We start from the raw sequence: 15,401 nt of genomic DNA on the forward strand, positions 1-15,401 counted from the left end.
GTGCCCAAGGTGAACACCCCAGATCAATTTCCCAGATAAGCCTCCTGGGGTCAACTTTTGGGTCTTCAAGTGACAGTCCTTCTCTGCTCCCTTCCTCCTGCCTCCAAGCTACTATAGTCCAAGTGCTACTGGCTGAGATAAGGTGCTTTGAGATCATGCTCAGGGAGCCTACCTGAAGTAGCTCAAGTTGCCCCCTAATATTCCTCAAGAATCCTCCCTAAAAGGCAAGGTTGAGCGAGCAATCTTTGTTCGGAGGCTGGACAGACCAGAACAGAGTTGGGATTCATTGTCTCAGAGGAGGGTTTCAGTGTCAAGGAATGCCAGTGCCTGCTTGGGAGGAGAGCGGAGGGGAGGGAGGAGATTTGGGGAAGAGAGATCTCTGGGAAGTGGGAAAGGAATGGGCAGGAGAGTGACAGACAGACAGACAGGCTGGAGTCATCTGTGCCAGTGTGGATACCATGTCCTAGAGAAAGAGGGGTGTATGGGAAAGAAGGTGTGCATAAAATGAAAAGAGACTATGGGTGAGGGGGAAATGAGGCAGAGGGGAGGGAAGATGGGTGTTTTTGAGAAGTATACCAGGAGTCTCTAGACAATCTATACATTTTGCAGGCATTGTTGGGTAGTAGGCAATTTATGTATAAAGAAGAGTGGGTCAGCAGGTTTTAGGGTGTTCATGAGGATTTGGGGGGGCTGTAGGGGGAAGTCATGGCTCCACCCACCATGGCAGCCTTGTCACACCTGTATTGGGGTGTGTGTGTATGTATGTATGTGTGTGTGTGTGTGTGCTGCTCCAGAGATCTGTGAAAGATGAGGGGGATTCTGGAGGTGCAAATATGTGCTTCTGAAGGGTCAGGAAGGAGGACTGACTATGGGAACCTTTGTGTGGGAAGGAGGTGGCTGTCAGCAGCTAAAGGTTTCTATAGGGGATGAGGTTCTCTGAGTGATGGGGTATATTTTGGGGGGAACACAGAGATGCGTGTTGATCTGTGTTGGAGGGGTGTGTGTGTGTGTGTGTGTGTGTGTGTGTGTGTGTGTATGTGAGTGTGTGTGTGTGTGTGTGTGTGTGTGTGTGTGTGTACATGGGGAGGGGATGGGCTAGGAGCAGTAACCACTGAGCACAGGGGTGCTTGAGGTCTCCATGTAGTTGGAGGTAGTTGGGTAGAGGATGAGTGTTGGGAGCGTAGGGGGAGGGGCTAAGGCCTTTGGGGGCAGGGCTGGAAGGTGTGTGTGTACTTTCAGGGCTTCACAGGAGTTGAGGGGGGAGGACACATCAGAGAGGCTTCACTTGCAAGGAACAGGCCTCTCCCAAGCCTGGCCCTGAGTTTGGGAGGAGAGAGAGAGAACAGGCCCCAGGTCCATCTGTCTGTGCCTGTGCCCAGGGCCTGAGCACAGCTCCCTCCCCCTCTCTTCCTTGCTGGCTCCCTGGGGGGGGGCGGGAGCAGATTCCAGCCCACCCATCTGCCTTCAGATACTTAGTGGTGGAGAGAGCAGCCTCCTTGCTGCCTTTAGGGCATTGCTATGTTTGAAGCATCACAGGCAAGGAGGGAGGTGGGGGGGGGGGGCATGAAAACAGGCCTTGTGAATTGTTCTCAGCTCCTCAGAAACCACTGACGCCAGGCAGAAGAGAGGAGAGGAGTAGGGGCACACGCAGTGCAAGGATGGGGGGTGGGGGAGCCAGCCAGGCATCCAGTTCCCTGGGGCTTTGGGGTCAGAGGCCTGCTGGGGAAGGGGAAGGGGTCTGTAGGTCAGCTGCAGGATTGGGGTGGGGGGTGGCAGCCAAGACAGGCAGGGATCAGCATTTTGTCTATGCTTACGTGTTTGTATGTCAAGCTTGTACCTGTGTGCACTCTGGTCCCCTCACTTGTGTGCTGTGCCCCTCCCCCTAAGACCCTCCAGGGAAGAGATAGGGAGGGGAGTTATGGAATATTTTTTTTCTTGCTCTACCCTGCCCACCAGCCTCTTCCTGTGTAGCTGGCCTAGGCTCTGCCCCTCCCCTGAGGGGGCCCCCACCTGTTGAGGGAGTCTTCCTTTACTTTGGCCACAGTTCCCCTCCCAGCTGGGTGTCCACCCAAATCCTGAGGAGTGTGTGTGTGTGTGTGTGTGTGTGTGTGTGTGTGTGTGTGTGTGTGTATGAGTTCCTATGGTAAGATACTGTGTGTGAGAGATAAGATGTTATATCTATGTCTCAGGGAGTCTGTGTGAGACATAAGAATATATGCACATCCACAAGTGTGGGGGTCGATGTGTGTGTAGGTGTGAGACTATGTTTAAGTGAGAGACAAACTCTGTGGGTGTGACAAAAGTATGTGTGTATGACACAGGGGTTGTATGTACATGTGAGCACAGAGGGTCAGAGTGTTTGTGTGTGAGTATGCTTTGTGTGGCTAGCCAGAAAGGGAAGAGATGTGTATCTCCCAACCAGGATGGAAAAGAGAAAGGTGTTTATAACTCTTGTGTGTGTGTGTGTGTGTGTGTGTGTGTGTGTGTGTGTGTGTGTGTATTAGTCAGACAGACAGGGGGGAGGGAGAGAAGAAAGACAGGGAAGAGGGAGAGAGAGATACAGAGAGAGAAAGGAGAGGGGAGAGAGAGAAAGAAAGAAAGGAGAGAGAATCAGGACATTTGTTCGGTTTGTAAGACAAGTGTGGATGAGTGGCTTAGTGCAGGGAGCTGGGCTGATCTCCCTGTCTTTCTCTACACATCTCTGTCCAGCCTGGCTCTGTACCATGATTTTAACACTAACAACCTGACTGGGGGGCAGCATCGGGGGGCACTCACAGGACTATCAGAAGAACACTGGGCTAAGGATTTAGGGCTGGAGAGGCCCCTGGCCCAGATATATGAGGGCAGGAGGCAGGGAACAGGGAGGAAAGTCAAGGCAAAGGAAGGAATCTTCCATCCAAACCTCATTGACTCTAGTTCTCAGAGCCTCCCTCTGCCCATGCCTATTCCTGTCTGGGTTTGTCTCTGTCTGTCTGTCTGTCTGTCTGTCTCTTGGTCCATCTGCCTGTTTCTTCTGTCTGGGTATGTATCTATTGGTCAGTCTCCATTTCTGTCTGTCTCTCTCTGTCCATGTCCATCTGTCTCCATCTGTGTGTGTCTCTCTGTCCATCTGTTCATCCATCCATCTGTCCTCTCCGAGGCTCCCGTCTCTTGTCTGTTAGTCTGCGTATGCATGTCAGCGGCCACCTCCCCTGTGGTCAGTGAGTCCCCTTCCTGGCCCAGGCCCTGCTCAGGTTGGGGGGAGGGGTGCTGGAGGGAACTGGGGCCAGAGTAGCAGCTTCTAGAGGTTTCAGTGGCAGCTGGGCTGGGAGGGGATGGAGGGGCCAAGCCAGCTGCAGAGCAGGCCCCTCCCCCTAGGATTCCCCCCTAAGGACCCCAGAGTTGGCTGTGTGTTTGTAAGTGTGTGTGTGTGGGGGGGGGGTAGGGGCAGATCAGGGCTGGGAGCCCGAGAGATAAAGCTAAGACTAACTGGGGGTAGGGGGGGGTGGGATTCTGAGAAGAGGCCTTAGCTAGAGTCCTTCTTCTCAAAGGCCCCCATGACAGATAGGGGAGGGGTTCAGCAGGAACCAGTGAGCCCTGGGCCTGTGGCCAGAGTAGAGCAAGAAGGCATTAGGACCCAGAGGCACTTGGGAGGAGAGGGCACCGGGGGAGCCCAGGCCTCAGGGGAGGGAGGGGCTGAGACTAAGTGCTTCCTGTCAGCTGGGGACTGGGGGGGCCCCCTCCCCTCCCTTCTCTGATCTCAGGGGACCCTTCTGGAGCTTGAAAGGTGGGGGGAAGGTTTGAGGTGCTTTGAGGTTTGGCCCCTGAGGCTTCAAAGGCGCCCTGCCAGTGTCCATGAGGGCACAAGTTGCAGGGTCCCCTCTCCCAGGGCCCTGGATGAGCTCCCAGCCTGGCCAGAACCCATGCCTCCCCAGCTCACTCAGGAGGAGCTCCTTGCCAGGCCCCTTCAACCAGCCCCTGGGGCCCTGCTGTTAGACGCAAAGTCAGATGGAGTACCTGCTTCAGCTTGAATCTGAGTTCTGCCTTGTCCAGTACTGTCCTCCAGCCCTGTCTGGGTCCACCCAGACCCCACCTGCCCCTTGGATTACACAGATGAGGTTGGTCCAGGGAGACCTCACACCTCTAGCTGTCTTCCTAAGGAGCTGACCTTTTACCTGAAAACGAAAACTCAGGAGTTCTACTTCCCAGATGCCCAAATAAACCCAGATAAATTACCTAGGGCAAAATGCTTCTCCTCCCTTGGGCCTGGAAAATGAGACAATTAGAATGGTCTCTTCCCTTTCTAACATTCTGTGTTCTAAGGTCCATCTCAGCTCTAACACTCTATGTTCTAAGACTCCTCCCAGCTCTGATATTCTGTGTTCTAAAGTCCCTTTGAGTTCTAACATTCTTCATTCTAAAGTCATTTTCAGTCTAACATTCTGTTCTAAAGGCTTTCTTAGCTCTGACAATCTGTGTTCTAAGTGCCTCCCAGATCTGACATTCTATGTTCTAAGGCCCCTCCCAGCTCTGACATTCCATATTCTAAGGGCCCTGCTAGCTCTGACATTCTGGGTTCCCTCTTGGTTCTGACTTCCATGTTCTAACATTCCATATTTTAAGTTCCCTTCCAAGTCTGACATTCCATAATTCCAAATACCCAAGTCACTCACTCCCTTCCTCCCAACTCCCACCACCACTAAAGGTTACCTGTATCAGGTGTCCCCTTTAGCACTGCTTCCTAGAACCCAAGGTCACAACCACAGTTGGTGGGCCCTGGTCTCTATACAAAGATGGGCTGCCCAGGGCAAGTCCACTTTCCCTCAAAGTCCAAAAGATGTAGACAGACACCCAGGGTCCCCTTTCTTCCAGTGAATTCCATGAGATGGTTTGGGATCTAATTTGTGACCCTCACTGCCTGGGCATTCAGTGCCTGTCACTGCTACTGGGCTCTTCACTGCCCACCACTTGGTCCCACCTGTACCCCATACCTGCTGGAGATCTAGTTCCCAACCACCTGTAGGCAACCTATAGGAAGTTCCCACCTCATTCCCAGTCCACAGATGAGAAAAACTGGTTCCTTGGAACCTGGCACAGAAGGGATTGGGAAGTGGAGCTCCAGGGTGGCACTGGGCCTTTCTGTCAGAGGCCAGGCTGACCTCAGGGATCCAGATCCAGACAAAGTCCACCCTACCTTCAATTGGCTCCACTGCTAAGGTTAGCCCCCAGATGTCCCCCATGGTCTGGCCCAGTCTTTCTCAAGAGGCTCCTCTCTCCCCCACACTTAATTTTCCATCCTGCCTTCTTTGCTCATGGCCATAGAATGAGAATGCCAGCACTAACATCAGACTCCCAGAGCTGCAAGGGCCCTGAAGAACTCATCTGATCCAACCTCTTCATTTTACTGAGGAGGAAATAGAGGCCTAAAGAGGGGGGGATGTCCAAGGTCACATAACAAGGGACTGCCCCCCAGGCCAGTATTCTCAGCACTGAACCTCCTGCCTTGCTCTGCCTCTCCCTCCTCAGCTCCTGGAAAGCTGACTCACTGATTCCCCTCCCCTCTCCTGCCAGCCTGCCAGCCCGCCCACCCTGGGGGGCCCTGGCCACCTCTGCTTCCCTAGGCTTGGCCACAAGGCCACCCACTTTCCTCCCAAAAGGCCTTGCCCCACCCCCCACACTCCCTAGCCTAGCTTTCCCCTACTTTTACCCTCCCATGGATGAACTGATGGGCTGCCAACAACTGGCCAGGCTCTGCCTTCAGGGGGCTTTGACTCTACAATCACCAAAGACCCCTTCAAACTTGGTTTTTCCTTTTTCAATCTGCATCTGGGGAGAGGCTAGGGGTTTCTCCACATTCTGGGGCCAGATCAGAAGTTGAATGTCCCCAAGAGCTTGCTTGTTCCTTCCTCCCCCTCCCTTCTCCCCCTCCCTTCTCCCCCTCCCTCCTCCCCACTTCAAACACCCACCCACCACTGAGAGACTCTCTTTTTGAGAGGGCCAAAGGCATCCCCCTCCCCCCACCTTGGCCCATTCATTTAGAATGAAGGGAGCCCAGAGTATCTCAGCCTATCTTGGCTTCCTCATGGGGGAGGGGTAAGGGAGGGGGGCGGTTCTTCTCCAAGACTACAGAGCTTTTCCAACCACCACCCCTTCTGGGTATGTGTATCTGCCCATTGCTGGTGACTCTCCCCTCATCTGCCTGTGGTTCCTGATTACCCTCTCACCACCTGCCCCTGCTTACATCTTGCACTTCAGCCACTTGTTATACAGTGGCTGCCTGTGTCTTTCTGTCTCTCTGTCTCTGTCTCTGTCTCTCCTCTCTCTTTGTCTCACTTCTCTCCCTTCTTCCCTCAGTCTCTTCCTCTTTCTCCCTCTTCCTTCTCTCTCTGTGTCTCTTCCCCCTCCCTCCCTCCATCCCTCTCCTACTACCTTCCTCCACACCCCTACTACTCCTGCTTTCTCCCTGGGGGGGAGGGGGCGGGGTAGGATTGTCCATCTGCTGGCCTTAGCAACATCTCTTCCCTTGCTCTCTCCTGCTCTCCCCAACCTTGCCTCACCCTGGCTTCCCAGCTCTCTCTGTACCAGCCTTCAGCAAAAGAACATAAGACCAGATCGAGTCTACCATTTAGGGGGGTCTTTTGGATCTGATCCCCCCACCCTCCCCCCACCCCAGCCAGGTCAGGGGCAAGAAACTTCGGAGGGCAAGGGGAGGTCAAGGACACAGGCTCTCCTGGAACCTGGGATCATTTGGCCTTGGGAGGCTGGGACTGGTAGATGGTATTCACCAGGGGGTGCTGACTGGGGCCCTCCTACCAGAAGTTGTCTCCAGGGCACTTGAGTTATTAAAGACCTGTCACTGGACCAGAAAATTCCAAACTCTAAATTCTATATTCTAAGGTCCTTTCTAAGTCCTAAGACAAGGACTCTTAAATGTTTTTGTGTTATGGACTCCGATGGCAGTCTGGGGAAGTTTTTGGATCCGTTCTCAGAATAAGTTTTTTAAATGCATAAAATAAAATCCATAGGATTACAAAGGAGACCAATCATATGGAAATGCAGTTATCAAAACATTTTGAAAACAGCACCAAGTTCACAGATGCCAGAAGAGCCCCTGTTCTAAGGTGATTTCGAATTCTACCATTCTCTATTCTAACGTCCTTATGTTCCAAGTCACCTTCCAGTTTTCACATTTTACATTCAGGGTTCTATGTTCTAAGGGTCCTTCCAGCTCTAGCATGCAGATTTTGTTGTCCACAGGGACAGCAACAGGTGAGGGGTAACAGAGTACGAACCCTGAGGGTCAGAGCCCCAGGCTAAGCCGGGACCAAGGCATTGATTCTAAAAAACCCCTGTTTTCAAAGCTTGTACCCTCTCCCTATGAGAAGTCTCCACAGGGGAACCTCCTCCTTCCCAGACCCATGCCCCCCAAACGCCCTATGCTGAGGGTTGGGCAGCTCAGCTGGGATCTGTGCCCATAGGAACAGGCACCAGGGAGAGGCCCTGTCCTTGAGTCTTCTTTACAGCTGAGCCCCCCCCCCCACTTCACTTCAAGCCAAAATAGGAGGGGGGACAAGCATGATGACCCTGTCTCTTGGTATCTCCCTGCCCAGCAATGGGCAACTCCAGGGGGCTCTGTTCCCCCAGCAGATCCTTTGGACAAATGCCTGACAGAGGGCACAGGAATGCCACTCAGTCCCCAGCCCTTGAAGCGCCCAGCTCAAGGAGGGTGACCCCAGTCCCATCTCTCCCAGGGGGAGGCAGGCCAGCTCTGCCCCTCCGCTGCCCCAGCTCCCTAGCGAACACAGTAAATGGCAGGCTGTTTTTCTTTACGACACCGAATTACCCCAGAGCACGGCAGCTCCTTCCATCACTGCCTCCACCATAGATCACATTAAAAACTCACAGAGGGCAGCTTAAACACATTGCATTTGTTTCTCTCTATATTATTTCAAAAGTAACGGCATTAAAAATGGATTTTACTACAGAAAATAAATATCTGCACGTGGACGAGTAGGCCGGCTGGGAGGGAGGGGGCCACCAGGGGGAACCCCAGGCATGGACCAGAGAAGCAAGAGAATGATGGTAAGGAGAGGTTAGACCACACCCCAGCTCTGTCACCCCTCCCTGGCACCTGTGCCCCCATCACCTAGACTGCCCCCCTCAGTTTGGTCAAAGCCTTTACCAGTCTGGACTGGCGCCCACTGGCCTTGGCCGGCTATCAAAGCCAGTCCTTCATCATCCTCCCCTCTCAGGCATCTGAGAGGAGGAGCTTTGGGGCAAGCTGCCCGACTGTCCCTAGGGGTCACTCAGGTTATTGACCCAAAGGAAAAATATGAATTCCAGTGACTATTGAGTTTGATTTTCCATTAGTATGAAAATAAATATGTATCTGTTCAAAGACTGGAGAGTCAATACACACCAGCTCCTGGGGGTGGGGTGAGGTGGACCTTGGGAGAGCCTAGACAGAGTTCTCACCTCTGTCCCTCCATGACAGTCGCCAAACCATGAGGTAGCAGAGATGACCATTCCACACCAGAATTCCCTATACGTACACACATACAGAGTCCACATACCCCAGCTACAACCCAAAAATGGAGCACCCCAAGCTCTTCTCACAGAATCCAGTGTCACAGATAGTCCCCAGTCCTGAAGGACGAGTTGCTCCATCCCACTCACATGTAACTGCGACCCCTGGGTGAGGCCTGTGCTCGTGACCCTCAGGCCAATTCTACCAGGCACCATGGAAACATCTGGCAGGGACCCCTTCCCCAAGATCCCCTCCTTCGTGTCAAGGGACCCAGGTATCTCAGGGAGCAGAATCAGGAGGGTGGCTACTGTCTTTACTACCACAGGGGGCCCAACCTAGGTGGAGGGTGGGCAGGCAAGAACCATGCCTCCTCAACAGGAGATCCAAGAATCTGCTTGGGCAATGCTTCTCACATTAGTGCCTGGGCCCAGCTATGGTTGGCACTACCAGGCAGCCGCTGGTGCAGAAGGGGAGCCTGGGCAATGAGCTTTGTTCCCAGCACAGCCCAGACCCCTGCACTGGCTACCAGCTCAATCTGGAGGGCCCCAGCCATGGTGCTGGCCGCCTTTTCTTATTCCTCCTTCTCTCACCACCCTCCCCAGGGAAAGGACAGAGCTACTCTTGCCAGGTTCCCCTCTCCCCCTGCTCCCTTCAACATCTGGTCCAGCCTCAGCCCCCTGGGGTCTGTGGTACAGAATTCCTGCCCCCACTAGTTCTGGTGCCCGCTCTCTGCCCCCGGGGGACTGCCCCTGCACTCCATTTGAGCCAAGCCCATCCCCACATCCTTCCTTCCCTCCAGCTGGCTGGGGCCTGGCCTGTTCATCCCACCAGCCCAGCCCAGCAGGGGCCCTGGGGGTCAGGGCAGGGAGGGGGGGGCGAAGAGAAGGAGACCCCCCCCCTTCAGCTAGTCCTCCTCCTCCTCCCCCAGTCCCCTGCTGGATATCGGCCCTTTCCTGTAGTGCAGGAAACAGGGCTCTTTCCTACAGACAGCCAGTGCCTGCCCCCTTGCCTCTCTTCTCCATCTCGCCAGGGGGAAGGTGGGAGGCTGGCCCCTGGGGAAAGTCTTTCTCATCCAGAATCTGCCAACTTCCCCTGGCCCCTGCCCCGCTGACAGCTGTCACTCAGTGACCTGGGGGTGAGGGGGAAGGGAGGGAGGGGGTCCAACCCAGCAAGGGCCTCTTCAATCAGAGCCCAAAAGGAAACGCATTCAGGAGAGCCATTATTTATTTATTTATGCAAAAGTGAACCGACTTTGTAAGACAGACAGGTAGCTGGGCCCACCTCCCGGGCTCCCCGACCTAGATTTTGGCTCCCCTTCAGTCCCCCAAATGTCTCCCTCGACAATCACCGGCCCCCATCCTCCAACTCTCCAGAGTCGGAGGAACTTGGGGGTTTGGGGGCAAAGGGAGGGAACCCCCTCCCTCCGCAGTCCCCGCCCCCCTTGCAGATCCTCAAATCCAGCCTCGTTACCCCTCCCACAGTCGCCGTCCCCCTTCTCCCCCCTCCCAGTCACATTCCCGAATCGCTGAAGCAATTTACAGTTCGAAATCCAAAGGCAGAGTAGAGGTGGGGAAGTGGGAAGGTGGGAAGTGGGGGGGCGGCGGGCAGGGAGGAGAAGCAACACCGGGGGCCCAGCGCCCCAGAGCCGTGAGAGCCGCGGGGCGGCCAGGAAACCCGAGAACCGCCCCCCCGCCCCCCTCCTCCCCAGCCGCCCGGGCTCCGCTCCGCTCCCCTCCCCTCCCTTGCCCGGCTCTGCCAGCCAGGCTGAGCGGCCGCCCCGCGCGCAAACAAAGACAGACGGCACCGCGAGCACCGCAGCCGCGGGGCCGGGGCCACCCCGGGAGGGGGCCGCGGCTGGGAGGGGGCGGGGGGGCCAGGCTGCAGGACTCACCGAACTGCTGGGCTCCGTCCGTCCGGGGCTCGCTCCTGCCAAGCCGAGCCGGGCCGGGCCGGGCCTCGGGGGGCTGCTGTCTTCGGGCGACGCGGGCTCCCGGCGGCTGCTGGGGAGAGTCACGGAGCCCTCAGCGCCCCTGGCCGCCGGCACTGACAGCATTTCTGTCTCCGCGGCTAACTGCCCTGGACACGGTGGTCCCCTCCTCCCTCCTCCTCCTCCTCCTCCTCCTCCGCCGCCCTCCCCTCGCCCGCTCTCTCGCTCTCCTTTTCTCTATCCCTTTCTCTCCGGGGGCCTGGGGCTCGCCCCCCCCAAAAGCACCCCCTTCCAGCTGCCGCGCGCGCGCGTGCACACACACTCACCCACAGTCACACTCACACACACAGCGCTGGACCACCCCTCCCGCCCCCTCCCCAACTGCAAACCTGGGAGAAAAATCTTCTCTCGGCAGGCAGTCCTCCTCCTCCTCTTCCAAATCCTCCTCCCCGGGGCGCCCCTCTCTCTCCCTGACCGTCTGTCTGTCCCTGTGGCTGTCTGTCTAGCTAGACCAGAGCCTCCCTCCGGGCGCGGGGCTGGGTGGATAAAGGAAATGAGGACAGAAAGCAGAGGTTGGCTTTGGGTGGTGGTAGCTGGATCTCCCCCCTCCTTCCCTCCCTCTTTTCCTTCCCTCCCTCCCTTCTTCCCTCTCTCTCTCCTCTCTCTCTCTCCCTCTCTCCTTTCCTCTCTCCCCCTCCCACCAGGCCCCCTCCCCTCCCCTCCCCTCCTCTCTCTCCTCCTCCTGCCTTCTGGTGCCTCCGCTTTGTAGCGCTGGGGCTGTGCGGGTGTCTAGCTGTCTGTGCGTCTGCCCTCCTGGCCGTCTGTCTGTCTCCCTCCCAGTGTATGTAGGTGCGGGCTGCTGGTTCTCCTCTTTTTGGCTCTCTCCCTCCCTCTCCCTCTTCCTCTCCCTGCCTGGCTTTCTCAGTCTCCTCCGCCGCCGCCGCCGCCGCCACCACTGCCTCTGCTCTGCTGCTGCTGCTGCTGCTGCTGCTGCTGCTGCTGCTACTGCTGCTGCTGCTGCTGCTGCTGCTGCCCCTGCCGACTGTGAGCTCGGCTTACCTTCCCTGCTCACCATCCGGAACCCCAGGGAGAGCTCGGCCCGGAGCATGCCGGGAGTTGTAGTTTCTGCTTGGCCGCTGGCAGCACCGCGTGCGGCCCGAAGGGGCGGGCGGTTGGGGCAGAGGGACGAAGGAACGAGGCGGGCTTCTGAGCTGCGCCCCGTCACTGTTGCCCCAGTCCGACTCGTGGAGGGCGACGAAGGGTAGCTGACCTCCAAGTTCTGGGGTTCTTAACTTGGAGTCCATGAACTTGATTTAAAAATATATCTTTGAGAACTGCATTCCAATAAAATTGGTTTCCTTAGTAATCCTATGGATTTTATTTTATGCATTGACGGCTCCGCAGGGTTCCCCAGACTGACAAAGGGGCGGGTGATACAAGAAGATTAAGCACCCCTCTCCTAGCTGGTGGGGGTAGTGGAGAGGGTGTGTGAGGCAGGGATGCTGGTTTGCCAAGGGGAAACCCTGGGATTGAGGATGGGGTCCCAGAGAGGAGAAAATCTACCTCTGGAAATCCCGAGGCTGTTTTTCCTGTTTGGAAAATGTTCTTTCTTCCCCAGCAAGGCCCAGTGGAACACGCTCTCCCCTTTCCAGGGCCCCATCCTTTTCAGCCTACAGGCCTTCCTGTAGCTCTCAGGACCCCAGCTTTGTAGGGAGAGCACCCCCTCAGACAGCTTCCTACCACCACCACGCTTGAACCTGGGGAGGGAGCTGCAGGAAGAAAAACAGACAGGCCACTGAAAAGGACAAAGCCCAGATAATTCATCTCCAGATAATCTCCTGGATAACTGGAAACGGTGGTATATTCCCCTCATACCAGCCACGTAGTTGCCAGGAAAGAGCACCTATAGGAGATTAGGCATTTTTCCAGGAGGGGCAGATTTGGGGCAAGGATCAGAGCAGGAAGCGAGCAGCAGAGACCAAATCTTGAGGTAGGGGAGGGGGTTTATGTTGAGCCACCATCTCTCTCCATGTCTGTGTTTCTGCCCATATCTCCCCCAGCTTGGGCCTGATTCCTTTCCACCTCACCCAACATTCTGCCCTCCTCTTCTAGGTCTTGATTGCCCTATTGGCTTCTGGCCTCTTACTGCATCTTGTGATAACCCTCATGGGGCGGAGGTGACACCTGAACATCTCACTTTCTGTGACGTTACCCTTGTCGCTGATTCCCCTCCAAAGTCTGATGCCAGGCTCTTTCCAGGAAAGAATGTCCTTTCCCTAGTCCTAACCTCAGTACCAGTATGGAACTCTCCTGCAAGGCAATAAGATGTGTTGGAGGTAGGGAATGGGGCTAGGAGATAATAATAACTCACATCTAAGCCTTATACTCTGTGAATTGATACAGGAGTATAATCATTGATTCTTCACTGGGAGGATCTAGGTTCTAAGTCCTGACAGTTTTACTACCTGTGTGACCTTGGGCAAGTCACTCTTTCCCCTTGACCTCAGTTTCACCATCTCAAAAAAAAAAAGGGTCAGACTAGATGGCCTTTGAGGTGCTTGCCAGCTCTAGCTTTATGATCCTATCGAAGATAGGGGCTGTTATTTTCATTTCACAAATGAGGAAACTGAGACTTGGAGATATGTCATGGGAATCTACTGGAAATCCTGCCTTTCAGACCCTTTCCCCTAAAAAAGAATGGGAAGAGAGGGGGACATCAGAGCTTTTCTGTCCCATGACTTAGTATCCAGATGGTCCAGGGAGGCTTTTCCTATCCTGGCTCTGGGGACTACAGAGTACCCTGGCACCCTGGCCCAGAGAAGCCTGCTTCCCTTGGAAAGTAGAATCTGATTCAGGTTCAAAGATTTATTAATTGAATGGGAAGCATTAAAAGGTCAGGTATTAATCAAAGAGATGCTTAAGGCTGTCAGAGGCCCTTCTTCAGGTTTGGATCCAGGCTCTACAGTTATCATAAAATATACATCATGTTGGCACTCAGCCCTACCAAAGGGGAACTTTGTGATTTTGCTTCAAGGGTAGGAGGGGCTCCCAGCTTAGGTCTTGCCCCCACATACTAAGGCTTGCCCCTAGGCACAAGGACCCCACCCAGTCTGAATCACAAGCAAAGGAAAGAGTTGGAAAGCTTCCAGGAATCCATTCCTGGTAGAGGGTAGTAAGGAACAAAGCTGGGAAAGACAGGGATGGATGTTACTCTCACACACACATAAGTACCCAGGCTTTGGACTCATGATGGTACTCCAGTCTTACCCAGTCCAGAGGCCCAGGGTCCCCTAGGGATTGTGAACCTGTATCCATCTTTTCTGTTGTGCATTTAGATTTTTATTTCCTGCTGGAGGGGAAACCATGCAGGGAGGAACTCTTCCCCCCTCACCGCCTCTTTCTAGAGAGATACCTAGTGAGAGCAGGTGGGAATACCAGGGAGATGCTAAGGATAAATGGTGAGGTGGAGGGCAGGGCGATCACATGCTATCTAGGGCAATGTGATTTCATAGAATGTCAGAGCTGGGAAAGGTACCTGTAGCACAGAGAACGAGACCTGGGAATATAGAATATCAGAACTGGGAGGGGACCATATAGTTGGAACCTAGGATTTTAAAGATGAGGAAACGCAGATCCAGGGAGGAGGGATAATGTGCCCAAGACTATGAGTTCCACATTCCAGGGAGCTGAGCACCGGGGGTGGTACAGACTGCTCCTGCCCCAGAGGGACATGGGAGGGGGAGGTTGAAAGAATGGAAGGAGGCCATTCTGATCCAAATCCCACATGGCTGGCTCTGGCCCCTGACCCCTGCTACAGAGGGTCTCTGTGTCCTCTCCCGGGTTTGTCAGACCTCCTTCACAATCCCAACCCTTGGTCTTGTCCCCCCCCAATCGAAAGTGGGGTGTCTCCCTAGACAAGTGGGATCTCTGGGCCTTCCCGTGGGCTGCTGCCGCCACCTGGTGGCAGACCTCACGTGCCCATCAGTGCCACTTGTGGTGGATATGGCCAGTCTGGTCCTGGGGGCGCTCCTCCTCCACTTCCTCTCCAGAACCCCTTGGGGAGCAGAGGTGGGAGGCTGAGGGAGTAAATGCAAAGACTGAGTGTCAGTACAGCCTGTAGGGTGCAGGGTGGGGACCACTCTTCCTCATCTATATTTGGCTGAGGTCTTGGGAGACTGGGGGAGGAGTGGGGTTCACAGCCTGGTCTAAAGACAACGGGTTGTCTGGATGACTACATGTAGGCAGCAGAGATGGAATTGACCGGAATCAGTGCAGGTCCTTTAGGCACAGGGGTATACAGCTAAGGTCCAGAAGCTTAGGTGTCAAAGTTGTGTGCAGGGGACTGAGGCTAGAAGTTAGTTAGTTTGAGAAGCTGAGGGGCAAAACCCTGGGTTATGGGGTTGAATTTTAGGGCTAAGGGAAAAAAAGGCTGAGAAACAGAAGTGAGGAGCTGGGGACAGTAGTTTAGAGTGGAAACCAAAATGGGACCATCGTTACACTCAGCATTGAGTATTTGAAGAGTAGTGGGCTGGGGCTGGGGAAGAGGGGATAAAAATCACAAGAAAAGAGATAGGGTGAGCTGTCTAGCCCAGGGAAAGGGGCTTTTCCAACAGTAGTGATCTCTCAGAAAGAATTGGGAGACAGCCGGACGGCCAAGGACCCCATCTTCTTTCTCTGGGAGCTTAGGTAGGGTATGGTAGGTTATGCCCAGTTTCCATTTGAGGAAACTGAGGCCCAGAGAGCTGAAACTCTTATCCAGGCATGATATACAGCCATGGCACCTAAGCTAAGAGTAGAGTCCCATGGACCTTAACCTTTCCTGGAGGTCTAGGGCTAACTGCCCTCTAAGTCTGCAGGGAACTCTAGGGACTTGGCACACCAAACCCAGGGGCAGGGAGACCCCAAATGTAGGAAGCCCCACAATTAGCCCAATTTCCCCTCCCTGCACTTCTTCTTTCCTCAGTAGCC

General features: G+C 54.9%; 1 protein-coding gene across 1 annotated transcript in view; it reads right to left on the bottom strand.

The window, feature by feature from the left end:
* AHDC1 (AT-hook DNA binding motif containing 1) overlaps positions 1 to 10,502 on the bottom strand; it is an 84,893-nt gene extending 74,391 nt beyond the window's left edge. The window contains 1 exon segment of the mRNA XM_072609524.1: positions 10,398 to 10,502. The gene's annotated coding sequence lies outside the window, so the exon portion shown is untranslated.
* Positions 10,503 to 15,401: the final 4,899 nt, after the last annotated feature.

This window comes from Notamacropus eugenii, chromosome 5 (genome assembly GCF_028372415.1).
Source record: "Notamacropus eugenii isolate mMacEug1 chromosome 5, mMacEug1.pri_v2, whole genome shotgun sequence".
NCBI lineage: Eukaryota > Metazoa > Chordata > Mammalia > Diprotodontia > Macropodidae > Notamacropus > Notamacropus eugenii.